Source organism: Phocoena sinus, chromosome 13, assembly GCF_008692025.1.
Source record: "Phocoena sinus isolate mPhoSin1 chromosome 13, mPhoSin1.pri, whole genome shotgun sequence".
Lineage (NCBI taxonomy): Eukaryota > Metazoa > Chordata > Mammalia > Artiodactyla > Phocoenidae > Phocoena > Phocoena sinus.
Window position 1 is genome coordinate 22,240,249 of NC_045775.1, and position 11,905 is coordinate 22,252,153.

The 11,905-nt window shown below is 57.1% G+C and overlaps 1 protein-coding gene across 1 annotated transcript in view; it reads left to right on the top strand.

The window, feature by feature from the left end:
- Positions 1-3,915, top strand: part of BABAM2 (BRISC and BRCA1 A complex member 2) — a 451,346-nt gene extending 447,431 nt beyond the window's left edge. Inside the window, exon 14 of the transcript XR_004352840.1 lies at positions 2,710-3,915. The gene's annotated coding sequence lies outside the window, so the exon portion shown is untranslated. The remainder of the gene's footprint in view (positions 1-2,709) is intronic.
- The last annotated feature ends 7,990 nt before the right edge of the window (positions 3,916-11,905 follow it).

Here is an 11,905-nt window from a genome sequence, read left to right on the forward strand (position 1 = left end):
CTAAAACCCAATCTGACTCCCAGTTCAGTGCTTTTTCACCTGCCTCTTTGACTCAGCTGAGGCAGGGACCAAGCAGGCTGGTCCCCAGCATCACGGGGCCGGTGCAGGGATAAGGTGGGAAGGAAGACCTCAGAGGCCCCGTGGAAGGCAGGCGGGTCCTGATTCGCAGGGAGCCTTCCAGCTCAGGCCCAGCTCGTACAGGGAGGCGGGGAGGAGGTGAAAGTGCAGCCCCTGCCTCCCAGCTACTCGGCAAACCCTGGAGCTGAGCAGCAGCCCAGAAGGGGCACCTTTTTCCAATTTGCCCTCAGGTCCTGTAGAGACCGCCCACAGCCCAGATCAGCGTCACCTGGCCCATTCTGGAAAGGATCCCTGGCCGGCCGAGGTGGTGGCTGCACCTCCCTGTTGGAGAGCCCCTTGGCTTGAGGGAGGGCAGGAGCGGGCAGTGGCGCGTGGAGCGCTGGCCCGGCCCTGGGCTGGTTGCCTCTTTTCTCCTGCCCCGTCTGGGAGCCACGATTCTGCGTCTGTTTCCAGGTACTGTTTGCTCTCATTGTGCCGATTCCTGTCAGGGCCACAGGCATCTGCTTTGGGCTCCTGCCTCTTCCCACCCCGGCCCCTGGCCTCAGCCCCTGGTCCCCGCAGAGCCCCACTGGAGCTGCCCTTACCCCGCATGGGGGGCTGCCATACCTGTCCAGCAGCTGCAGTAGGCCAGCGCTCAGTACTCAGGGCCCCTGGCCCGGCTTCGAGCCCCTAGGGGCCTGGCAGCCTCCCCACCTGTGCTGAACGTCAATCCTGTCCGGGGGCCCCCCGAGGCTCGCGAGGCCTCCCACGCGTGGGCCAGAGCTGACCCTCTGCCTTGTGGGCTGTGTGATCTCAGCAAGACTGTCCCCTTGAGTCTGGGTGCGGGTGTCTACCCCCTTCCTCACAGGATGCCCTGAGCTGTGGACTCCCACCCGTCGCCCACGCCTCCCCTCTCCATCGTGAGGCTCAGAGCTGCCCGACGGTGACACAAGGCTGGGGAAGGGAGCTTTGTGTTTGGTGTCTCCTTTCTTCCAGAGTCTCAAAGCACTTTTATAAGCATTAATCTCCTTTATCCACCCCGGCTGTTGTTTTGTTTGCTCTTTGTATTTCATTGTTAGCTGAGGTTTTGTGTTTAACCCTTGGCCACCCAGCAAGGCGTAATTCCTCAAGCCCAAGGTGGGGCAGTCACTGGACGCCTCCTGGCCAGCATGACTAGAACCCCGGGGGCCAGGTCCCACCCGGCTGCTGCCCAGCTCCTTCTCCGGTACCTGCCTTTGATTGGGTATCTGTCCTCAGCATCCGCCCAGGCAGCAGGGAAGGTGTCCCTGTGAGGCCACTGCTGGACGAGCTGTGAGGTGGTGGCCCCAGAGACCGTGAGTTGTGGGAAAGAGAGCGCTAGAAGGGGAGGCGGGAAGCCTAGTTTCCGCCAACTGCTGCTGTATGACCTTGGGCCAGTCACTTCACCTCTGAACCTGGTTTTATTGAAATATACGACAGGGGTAATGAGACCCTTGTGGCTAATAAATCGGAGTCTGTGACAGTGATCTGTAAATGCTTCAGCTCTGGGCAGATATCCAGGACAGTGTACTCCACCGTCGGGACATACGTCAGTTGAGATGACCCCCGTGGGGATGTCAGCGCTAGTTTCCACTTGGATTCTAAGATGGAAGGAGCTTGTTCCCTTCTCCCCACATAGCCCTGAGCCTGCACTCCTGGGCCCAAGTGGCCAGAGCAGAGGGCAGGGGAGGGAGGTGGGTCAGAAATCAGCCTCAGGTGCCCCCAGATAGATGTCCTGACCCGAAGGGGCTCCTTCCACTGCTGTACGCCATGGGAAGCTTCTGTGATTCGTGACTCTCAGACAAAGGTGAGCCGTACACTGCGTCCACATGAGGTGAGGGCGATGCCAGCCCCTCCAGCGCCCATCGGTACAGGGCCACCCTGTTGGTCTGTGTGGTTTGCTGACGTGGTGCTGGCCTGCCCAGAGGAAGGGATGAGTTCTCTGCGTACAAGGTCGCTGTCTGCTGACTGAGTCTCACCCCCATGAGCCTGAGCCTGCATGGAGGGGTGCTTTATTCAAATTCACACAAAGGTGCCCAGTTTCTGGTGGAGGCCCTGCATGACTGGGCCCAGTCCAGGGCAGGCCACGGTGGGCAGCCCAGCTGGGCAGGAGGGGGTGGCCTGCCACCCTGCTCGACAGCGGGCTCACCCTGCCCTCCCCGTCCGTGGCCCTGGAGCCACCCCAGATCAGTGGAAAGCATTTCAGCATTTCCTCCTAAACAGACCAGTATAATAACAATACACCTTCCGCAATCCCTTGTTTGAAATTCCAAACTCCCCAAAGCTCTGAAAACCCAAAGTTTTTTTCATAACTTATATGGCAGCAAAACCTGGCCTGATCAAACATGAGGCTACCTATAATTTTCCCACTTAGGGTGACTATTCAAGGGTGTTCATGAGGAAGTATTAATGTGTTTGATGATGGGGTACTGCCCAGACCTCACTGGATTACGTGAGCTGTTGGACTATGCATTATATTACCTTCCTAAAAATGCAAAAACGTATGAACTCTGAAACGCAAGTGACCAAAGGTTCCAGATCAGATATTCCAGATCTGTAATAGGCAACGCTTAGTATAGGCCTTGCCATATCCTGGACACTTTGCTGAGCACCTCTCTCATGTCATCCCAACAGCTCGACTTGTTTCCATTTTATGGATGAAGAAACTGAAGCCCAGGAGGTTCTGTAACTTTGCCATTCACACAGTTAACTAAGGGTGGTGCCAGGATTTGAACCCAGGCAGTCGGGCTCCCTGCTGTGAGCCCTCTCCAGTAAAGTTGAGGAGACTGCGGTCCAGAAGGCAGTCCAGAGGGACTTGCTTGTGGTCGTCCAGGGAGTCCAGAGTGGAGCTGGGCGTCGATCCTAGAGGCCCCCCAGCCACGCCTGCTTCTGCCGATGGGGGGCCAGCTGGCGGTGGCAAGTCCCCCAGCAGTTGCCCAAGGGCTCACAGCCTGCTTGGGCTGAGTTTGTCCAGCCCATCCGGGAGAGTTTAAAATAGAACATGTTCCCATGGAAAGTTTGAAGGTTTCACTGGATTGAAACCAGATGACCCTGTGCAAACAGACCCCACCAGCAGGCGCAGGGTCTGGGTGCGCGCTGAGCCCCACGCCAGTTCCCAGACCGCCCCAGGAAGAGAAACTGCCTGGGGGCTTCCGAGAATCCAGTGACACAGGACACCGGACAGGACGGCCAGGCCTTGGCTGACGGGTAGGGGCAGGAGACCCTCTTTCCAGCCGGCAGAGAAGCATCCCCACACTTTCACTGGCTCCATCTGTTTTCCAGTTTCTGAAGATGGACAGAGAATCAGGAAGAGCATTTCCCCATTGTCACATGCTTCCAGTCGTTTCTCTACTCCACTGACTCGTTCTCCTGCAAATTCACTCCTTTATTTGCACACCAACAGTCATGCAGCAAACATACAGAGCATCCCTGGTGAGGAGGCCTGGCTGCGTGTGAAACACTCAGGACACAGTCCTGCCTTTCAGAAAGCCCCGGACACACTGAACTGTCATCACGACAGGGCTGGGGGTTTAGGCTGCGGGCACGGGAGCAACCCCAGGCTGGTCAGGGAGGGCTTCTCAGAGGAGGTGTTGAGCAGCGGCCTGGAGGCAGGGAGAAGGGGTGTTCTGGGCCAGGAGACAGGCCTGGTCACTCCAGCACAGGTGCATAGAGAGGACAAAGGGTGAGAAAGGGGCCGCAGGTAGGTGCAGGCCCCATTAAGGGGCTTCCCAAGCCCACTGAGTTGATCCTGAGGATGCTGGGGAGGCAGGAGAGGATTCCACATCTTCCTAGGTCCAGGCTGGTCTAGGAAGACTCGTCTCCTGGCAGTGGCCACGTGGAAGTGACCTGAGCAGTTTCCACGTCAGCCTCCTTTGGGGCAGGGCCTGCCCCTGTCACCTCTGTAGCCCAGCTCCTGGCATGGTTCTTTAGGGAGAGATCACTGAGACGAGGTGACCCAAGGGCCATGATTTCTAGGTCATAGAAATTAGACCTGGAGATTGTCATACAGCACACAGGTCACATCATGGCCCTTGGGTCACCTCGGCTCAGTGATCTCTCCCTAAAGAACCATGCCAGGAGCTGGGCTACAGAGGTGACAGGGGCAGGCCCTGCCCCAAAGGAGGCTGACGTGGAAACTGCTCAGGTCACTTCCACGTGGCCACTGCCAGGAGACGAGAAATATTTATGGGTAATAATATGATGTCTAGCATAGAGAATGGACATGAGGACACGGGGAGGGGAAGGGTAGGCTGGGACGAAGTGACAGAGTGGCATGGACATATATACACTACCAAACGTAAAATAGAGAGCTAGTGGGAAGCAGCCGCATAGCACAGGGAGATCAGCTCGGTGCTTTGTGACCACCTAGCGGGGTGGGATAGGGAGGGTGGGAGGGAGGGAGACGCAAGAGGGAGGAGATATGGGGATATGGGGATATATGTATATGTATAGCTGATTCACTTTGTTATAAAGCAGAAGCTAACACACCATTGTAAAGCAATTATACTCCAATAAAGATGTTAAAAAATAATAATATGTCTAGGATTCTTTTCAAATATTTTTTTAAAGTGGGGTGGGAAGTGAAAGAGATTAGAAAATGTTGATAAGCGTTGAAGCTGAGTGGTGGGCTCACGGGAGTGGGGGGTTGTCATAATACTCCTTTTTCCTTCTTTTGAGTGTATTTGGGTTATTTCATGATTTTTGTTACAGGCAGAGAGAAGATTGTGTGAGTTTCCAGAACGCTGACTCCACAGAGCGACTGGAGCTGGGCAGTCGTGACCTCAGTCATCCCTCCTTGGAAGTGGGTAGGATGGGGGATCCTATGGATTTAGGAGGCCCAGAGGGGCCTCGGGCCTCTGGCTCAGATGACGGCACCCCAAGTTGCCCAAGAGACCACCCCCCACTCTCTCTAATCCCCTCCTCCAACCAGTCACTGGCCCTTCTTACTCTGCCTCCAAAGTTGAAACAGAGAGCAGTGCCTAGGGATGGGGGTCCGCCCGGGTGGGTGTCGTGCTCTTTGAGAGCAGAGGTCTAGGCCGATGGCTGCCAGAGAGATCAAGGGGCTGGTCATTGGTGGCTGACCCTCACCATCCCGGCCATCTGCAGAGGTCACTGGGCCACAGCCGCCACTGTGCACAAGGCTGCCTGAGGGCCTGGGGTGGCCACATTTCTGCTCCCTGTTTCACCCAAGCTTGGCCTTTAAGTGGGCCTCACCAGGCCCACTGTGGGGATGGCAACTACATCCTGGGGACCTTGCTCCTCCCGGGTTCCAGAGTCAGAGGCCTCGGCTGGGCAGCTGGATGGCAGAGCAGTACGGAAAAATGCTACTCACCTCTCAGAGAGGCCCCAATTAATTACCATGGCAGGAAGGAGAGCAAGGAGCCTCCTAAGGCCCAAAAGAGGCAAACCTGCTTCCCCTGGGGGCTCGGCTGCCAGCCCAAGTCTGGATAATTTGAAAAGCCTTCCTGCTGATTCCTTCAATCTCCACCCCGATGCTTAACGAAGACAACGGTTTTTCTGTGCCTCTCGAGCCGCTGCACTCAGCCTGGGCCAACCCCACGGTGCTGTGTGCCGACAACTTGGCTTTCCCAGGCTCCTCCCACCCGGAGCAGGGCCCAGGAGGCAGCTTCTCAGTCACGAATCAGCCTGTGAGGCTGGCTCTGAGCCTGGGCCTCCTGCCAGGAGCGTGAGCCAGAGGGAGCTGAGCTCAGACGCTGTCCCAGGCCTTTGCTCGGGGCTTGCCGCCCTTGGCCGTGCCCCTCCCCCACCTCCAAGTCCACCTCCCCAGGGTCCTGCCTGCTCTGGGGCCCCAAAGAGTGACTCCTGTTGATGGGGGAGCAGAGGACGGGCTGACGAGAGAAGGGGGTGGCCAAGGGCAGAGGGCAGAGAGGAGCTGCCAGGGCTCCAGCTGTGGAGTGAACCCCCGAGTGCAGGAAAGGTCTCCCCACCCCCATCAGGGCCTGCAGGCAGCTGTGGCCACCTAGCAGTGACTCATGATGACCAGCCATGATTTGGGGGATAGAATCCGAAGGGTCCGGAGGCCCTGCGGCCAGCCCAGCCTGCAGCATGGCCACGCCTGTTCCAAATGAGCTCTGGGAGCCCAGGCCAAGGACAGAGGCACCCTGCCTGCTTTCCTCCCAGGCTCTCCCGGAGGCCACCCACGTGGGCTCTATCAGCTCTCATTATTGTCCAGACCTCCAGCTCAGCCCGCAAACCCAGCAATCTTGGAGCTGCTCAGGCTTTCCTCTTGGGGACTGCTTAGTCCCCACAGCTGACCCGGGAAGGCATCTGGGCCACAGGGAGTGAGGCAGCAGGTTGACGGAGAGCAGAGGAGGGTGGCCCAGCCCTGGAGAAGCTCCCTCCCGGACTGGCCATTGACCCCAAGGACACAACCTTCTGAGAGGAGCCCAGGCTGCAGCAGGGTGGAGGCTATCACCCAGCATCTGCTCTGCCCTGCAGATGTCCTTGATCTCTCTTCTCAAAGGCACCCCGCTTCCCAGGCCCGGGGCTCTGCCCTAATGGAGCTCTTTGCTGCTCCCATGTGCACCATGAAACTTGACTCAAGCTGAGCCGCTCTTGAGAGTGCCCTTTGCCTCCTCTGTCCCCTTCACGGGGCCCTGGCTCCCCTGCGTCCCTTCCTCTGCACACTCAGTATGTCTTTCTGGAACATGGGTCCTGCCTTGGGTCAGAGTTATTGGAGCCTTGTGATCAGGACCACAGTCCCACGGTCTGACAGTCCCAAATTCAAATCCCAGCTCTGCCACTTCCTACCTGGGTGACCTTGGGTGAGAGACCGAGGCTCAGTTGCCTCGTCTGTAAAATGGGAATAACGGCCACTTCACAGGTTGTTTTTTAACAGGGATTCAGTGAGACAAGTGTGTGACATGCTGAGTGTGGGGTGAGGCACATAGTAACGCAGTGACCGTGAACACTGCGGCAGTGGCGCTGCCCCTTGTCCCTGTCACGATCCCTGCCAAGAGTGTAGGTTCCCTGAGGACCGGAACCATGTCTTTTTGTTTCTGTGTACTCTCCCCTCCCTACGTTCCCTGTCACACCCTGTGGAGTGAGTGGGACTGGCACAGGGTGGAGGCCCAGTAAGAATTTGGATCGAGTAGAAGGAGATGGGGCCCCACTGGGAAGACAAGAAGGGCCATGATGCTCCCCAGCAGTGGACAGGTCTGAAATGAGATGAATCTGGGCTGCTCTGGCCACTCCCGGCCCCAGCCTGAGGTCCAAGCTCCTTCTGAGGAGGCCCCACTCAGCCAGGACCCCTCTGGCCGTGGGTACAAGTGCCCTCGGAAGGGAAATGGTCTTGTCCTGGAAGCCCTGGAGACCTCTGCTTCTCTGAGGGAAGGTAGCATCTGGGCTCCTTTCTATGCAGCAAACATTCCTGAACACTGACTGTGTGCCAGGCCCATTGCTAACTGGGGCCTTGGGCAAACCTCTCTGAGCTTTGGGTCTGTCATCTGTCACTGAGCACTCTATAAATTACCTACTTCAAAGGGCTGTTAGAACATTAAATGAGATAATAAAGCATAGAGGCTGGGATACGGTGGGTATTCAACAGACGTAAGCGGCCCCGGTATACCCCACCCTTTGTGTGGTTGGCAGGGGACAGGGAGGGGGGCTGTGCCCTGGTCTGAGGAAGGTGCGGGGTCCCCGTGTTCAGGCTGCTACTGCCTTCCTGCCTTCTGTGGATGGCGGCTCAGGGCCCGGTGCTCTGTCAGCTGGGGCCCAGGAGGTCCCAGCCCTTCCTTACCAGCCTCAGGGGCCCCAGCTCCTGCCCTGAGCCTGATTCCTACATTTAGAGAGCCCTGTCCAAGCCAGTAGGAACCCAGGTTCTCTGTGCTAGAAAACCCCCTTCGGCCATGCCAGGTCAGCCTGACCCTGGGCCAGGCCTGGGGACGCCTTCCTCCGCTCTGAATCTTCAAAGGACGAGTCAGTGCAGGCCCCATTTTCCAGGACCAGCCGAGACCTTGAGCTGTTAAGTCTCTTCTGGTTTATCTGGAGGAAGGAAGATGACGTCATGAGGTAAACCGCACAGCCTGAAACCACGAGGCTGGGTGCCCCAATGATGTTTGCTTTTCAGCAAAAGTCACTCATGTGCAGAGAGGGACAGAGAGCCTGGGCCATTCTGGTTAGAGGGGAGCTGGGAAAACAGAGGGAGATTTTCAAACATGGAACCACAAGAAAGGAGAGGGCTCCCAGACAGGACAGACGTCAGAGGCCAGGCAGGGCGGCTTCCTGGGGCGCTGCGGGGAGGGGCCCCATGGGCGGCATGGCTACTTGGCACCTGAGGCACTGAGGGTCGCGCTCACCGTGGTGGGCGTAATGAGTAACGATGACCATAATAACGGCAATAAATGTCACGTATGTGGGTCCATTACCCTGTTACCTCCTCAACAGCACCCCATGAGGTCGGCGCAGTCCCCATGCAGAGATGAGGGAGAAGAGGCTGGTGGGCCTCTGCTCTGTGCTTTCAACCTTGAAACGACACCGAGGCCGGTGTGGAGGCTTCCCGGGTTCAGGCCCCATAGTCCCCACCTACTTACTGAGTTACCCTCCGCCATCCTCAGTTTCTTCATTTGCTCCCCGTCCTGCCTCATAAGCTAAGAGATTTCCTAAAACAAACGCTACTCTTCAGTCTCATTCCATTCCTTTCTCAATGCTTTGAGCAGCTTTCTCTGGAGAAACTGTCTCTAAGAGCAGGCCCGGCACTGGTCCTGACGGACTGGTGAGTGGAGCTGGAGGGAGTGACCTCTGTGTAGCGGAGTCCAGTGGACAGCTTGCCTGAGGACAGAAAGCTGTACGGGGAGACCAGGAGGGACCTGCACACCCGCTCTCCAGGGCTGCATGAGTTGGGGGTGGGCAGTGCCTAAGGGAGTTTTCTGTAGCCCTGGGTGGGTCTGGGTGGGAGTGTAAGGGTAGGTGTGATGCCCACAGGGGTGGGTGAGATCCCTAATTCTATGGCCAAGACTGTCCAAGTGCACTGACCTGCCCCAGGCCCCAGGCCCAGTCCCTCTGCTCCGGGGAGGGGCCCCCGCTCCTGCTTAGACCTGCTCTGAGGGCTTCAGGGACCGCCGTGTCAGGCAGGGGACGGGAGGGCTCAGTGCGGGGAGGTGGCCAACATTTCTTCGCTGGGGTCGCGGCTATTTGGGCTGAAGCTCACCCTTTTCAGTTCTTTTCCTTGTAATGCAGATACCCCGTGAGAGGGACAGCACCCCATCATCCTCCAAGGTCAGCGTGCAGAACGATATACCGACACCCAGCACAAGCTCTCATTTTATAGAGGAGAAAACTGAGACCAGAGAGGGGACAGGATTTGTCCACAAGCACGTGATTAGCTGTCAGCAGCGCAGGAGCCAGAACCCAGTTCTCTCTCTCCCTCTCTTTCCCTCTCTCTTGCTGTGGGGTTTTCCCTCCCTGTCACAGCTGTTATCTCCTACTATGAATTACCCATCGTATTCTTTCCAAGGCACCCCCAGCTGCGAGCAGACAGCAAGCTTGGGGTTGAGGAGCCCTGGCATGTAGATGTGGAGCTGAGGGAGGGTCCGGGGGGTCCAGGGGCTAGGGGAGGCTGCCAGAAAGAGATAGAGCCTCCCTTGCCACTTTCCTAGGGCCAACTCATCACCTTATGTGTGAGGGTTAGTCATAAACAACTGCTTGACCTCAAAAGTCGTAGTTCACTGGGTTGGTGTCACAGTGATGCTTCCCTGACTCATGGCCCAGGATGACATGAAGGCCGGAGGAACCGCTGGAGATCCCACTGGCCCAGCCAGATGCTCTGGGGTCTCTCCTGCCTGCAGCCCTCTTGCCTGGTCACTGGAGCTTTAAGGAAAGAGAGCCATGGGAAGAAAGTGGAAGGTGGGTGGAGAGACAGGCAGCTGGGGTCTAGCCCTGCATCTGCCGTGGCTTAGTGGGGGGCCCAGGGAGTTCCCTTCCCCAGGATCAGTTTCCTTGTCTGTAAAATAAAAGGTCAGATTAGATGGTCTCTGGGTTTCTTCCCAGCTCTGAGAACCCAGAAGTTTTCAGGGAGGACAGGGTGGTTTGGACTTGAGAACTGTAGCCCCCAAGAGCTGCCAGAGCTTGGAGCCCTCCCAACCTGTTCCCATGCCCTCCAGGTCCCACTGGGGCCAGGCTGCCTGACCCTCAGAGCTCACCCCCTGCCCTGGCTCCATCCATGGGAAGAGGCATGGTGTGTCTTGGCTAAAAGGCCTCCCAGATCCCTGAATCCCACTGTCTCCCAAATGGGCAGAGTGAGGCCAAGAGAGGGTAAGGAACTTATCCAAGGCCACAAGCAAGCCAGGGACCAGATCCCCACAGTGTCAGCTGCCTTGTGTTTACACCTGAAGGAACCCTCTCATGGGAGAGCTGGAAGCAGCCAGGTGGGAAGGATTCCTCAGCAGCCCCACCTCCATCGCTCCCACCACCAGCATTTCCAGCCTCGGCTCTGACCCTCCGGCACCAGCACCATCACTTGCCCTCCCCCTGCCCCTGCCCCTTCCCTCACCAGCACTTCTGGGCTCTTTTCACTCACTCATTCTCAGAGGCAGGATAGTGCCAGTAGGAAGCAGATGCAGAGCCAGGCAGCCTTGACCTGGGGTAAGCTTTTATTCTCACTGTGTTTGAGTCCCTCGGCTGTGAAACGGGTATGCTAAAAATATCTTCTCAGAAGGTTGTTGGGAGGCTTAAATAAGTCGATACCATAAAGTGCTTAGAACAGAGCCTGGCACGTTTACTCAGTAAAGATTACCATTCATTCACTCATGCATGCATGCCTTCACTCATTCTGTCCTGTTTCCAAATAGGTTAGAGATGACTCACAGTAGAAAACACAAACATAAGAGGCCTTTAAAGTCAGGTTAAAAGAATACAAGGCTGGGTTAGAGGAGGAGAGAGTTGTCCCAGAACCGTGGGCTGAGCTGCTGTCGCATGTGAGCACAGCTTCCAGGCAGACTCGTCCAAAAGTCTGTGCTGTTGTGTCAAGCTCTCCTTTTCTGATAAAAAGAAGTGTACCAGCTTTTCAGGAGAATAGGTTTTTCTGGTTCATCGTTATAAATGACAAGGTATCGGGCAGAGCCTCCCCGACCCCACCTTTTTGAATCCACCCTTGAGAAACTCGGGGCTCCTTTTCATGCCATTCCGCTCCCGGCCTCTAGAAGCTGGGGAACTGGGAGCCCAGGACCGCTGCCCTAAAGCGAAGGCCTCAACCGCCCCAGGACAAGGTGCTCGGGGAGTGGAGCTGGTAGCTTCTGATGCCAGGGGGAGCTCTGGGAAAAGCCAAGTCAGTGAGACATGAAGGGCCTTCCCTCTGATGCAGAGCGAGCCCCCTCCCGTGGGCTGCTTCCCAGCAGCCGGAGCAGTAAGTGCCCCTGGCAGGGGGACTGGGAACGGTCACCGAGAAATCCCAGAGCTGCCCACACACTTCCCCTTCTCTCAAATGCCAGGAGGTGAGGGGAAGGTGAGCAAGGCGCTCCATACTGAGTCACTGGAAAGACTGGGGGACCCACTGGGGAAGGGTCTCATTCCATCTCCTCCAGGATCCCTGAGAGGAAGTGCAGTCATAGGTGTGGCCTGAGACCATCTCCACAGACTTAGCACCAGGAAGAATGGAGACTGTGAAGCCTCCCTCTCCCCTGCCACCCCCCACTCTACGTATGTTGTACTCACACACACACACACACACACACACACACACACACTTCACGAGAGGGTGCTGGGGACAATGGGAACCTCTCTCCTGTCCTGTGAGGCTCTGCCTCATTTGCGAAAGATTCACAGAGCCCTCAGCTCTCGAGGAGTCCACCTGTGCGGCCCCCCAACTCCCCTT